Source organism: Colobus angolensis, unplaced genomic scaffold, assembly GCF_000951035.1.
Source record: "Colobus angolensis palliatus isolate OR3802 unplaced genomic scaffold, Cang.pa_1.0 Scaffold183, whole genome shotgun sequence".
Lineage (NCBI taxonomy): Eukaryota > Metazoa > Chordata > Mammalia > Primates > Cercopithecidae > Colobus > Colobus angolensis.
This window is the reverse complement of record NW_012114966.1, coordinates 4,936,771-4,938,632: the sequence shown is the minus strand read 5'-3', so window position 1 is coordinate 4,938,632 and position 1,862 is coordinate 4,936,771. Positions and strand designations below refer to the sequence as shown.

General features: G+C 52.1%; 1 pseudogene; it reads right to left on the bottom strand.

Moving 5' to 3' along the window:
* Positions 1-389: 389 nt before the first annotated feature.
* On the bottom strand, positions 390-1,617 carry LOC105510153 (annotated as a pseudogene).
* Between the last annotated feature and the right edge of the window lie 245 nt (positions 1,618-1,862).

Genomic DNA, 1,862 nt, shown 5'->3' with positions numbered 1-1,862 from the left:
TCACCACCATGCCCAGCTAATTTTTGTATTTTTAGTAGAGACGGGGTTTCACCGTGTTGGTCAGGCTGATCTCAAACTCCTGACCTCATGATCCACCCACCTCAGCCTCCCAAAGTGCTGGGATTACAAGTGTGAGCCACCGCACCCAGGCTTTTTTTTCTTTTAATTGTAATTGTATAGCTCCCCACCACAGCTGCCCCCCACCCTTCCCTTCAATGATGATGTCTGCAGGCTTCAGGGGGATCATGGAACAAAGCTGGGTCCTGGCAGCCCCACTAGGTTGCCAGCTGGGGAGAACAAGTCACAATTACAAATTTTCACAATAATTAGCACCTGTACTTGGGGGATCTGTAAATTGAGGAGGCCCCAGCTCCTCATTGTATAGGGATCTATCTGTCGGTGACCTTACTCTGGAGACGATGGTATTCCTTCAGTCTGAGGGAATTGATGATGAACCCGGTGTCATCAATTGGCTCATAATCACCCTGCACGTTCATGCTCACCAGCTCCTTGTTGTAGAGAGTGAGTGGGGAACTCCCGGCCAAGGACCTACACCTGACCCTTGAGGACAGGCACCTGCACTTTCCCTTCCGCCTGCTCCTGGGACTTGGCAAGGCAGGGGCAGACAAATTTACACTGAGGGCTGTGCCAGAAACCGGTGCATATCAGCTCAGCAAATTTCAAGCCCAGGCCTTGTTTGGTTTTATGCATTTCCCAGTCCATGGTGAAGGTCTTGATGTCTAAATGAGCTGGTAAAGGATGATGCCTGCTGGGGTCTGGTAGATACCTCAGACCTTCATCCAATGAAGTTGTTCTCAGCGATGGCAATATAGCCCACGCCGTGCTTGCCCGCAACTTCGTTTGGCACACGAAGAGCTCCACGGAGGTCTGGTGGGGGGGCCATCCTTGACGTTGGTCACCTTCACAGGGACCCCTTTTCTGAACTCGATCTCGAGAATGTCAGGGGTGTTGGGGGCTTTGGCTGGGTGCTGGGTCTTCGTGTAGAGACCTGGAGGCACTTGGTTCTTGGTATTCTCCGGGATTCCAGCCTCGTAGCTGATGATGTGCATGAGGTTCTCGTCCATCATCCACAGGTTCTTGGGAGTGACCAGGATGGGAGTCCCACGTTGCTTTGCATATTCCATCAGGTCATTGCGGCCCTTGTACCAGTTGTAGAACTCGTGCATCCTCCAGGGAGCAATGACCTTTATCTGAGGGGCCAGCGAGTAGCAAGTGAGTTCAAACCGGACCTGATCGTTCCCCTTTCCTGGGGCGCCATGGGACACATACTTGCCCCCCTCCCGCTGGCGGATTTCCACTTGTTTGCAGTTGATGCCGGACCTGGTGAGAGAAGTACCCAGGAGGTAGTGGTCCTCATACAGTGTGCTGGACTGGATGGCTGGCCAGATGAACTCCACAAACTCCCTGCTTGATGTCCTCAATGAACACCTTTTTGGCTCCAAGCTTCAGTGCCTTCTTCCTGGCTTCCTCCAAGTCTTTCTTCTGGCCGATATTGGCCAGGTAGGCAATGACATAGCCTTGTCCTTCAGTCACATGAGGATGCGGGAGGTGTCCAGGCCACCACTAGGCCAGAACCACGGAGGCTTTGCTGGACATAGCGTCTGGGATTGGAGGCACGAGTTCCTGGTGTCTGGAATCTGTCTTCCTGGTGCAGTGAACCACTCGGGCCCCAGCAGCGGTGGCAGGCAACAGAGCAGGTGACTCCTCATTTAATTTTTTTTTTTCTTAAGAAAATAGACTCACACAAAGAAATTGATGAGTTGCCAAAGTCAGGGATTATATGTCCCCTTGTTAGCACCTCCAACTTCTAATTAATTGTTCCTGGGCTGGCTGTGGTGTCA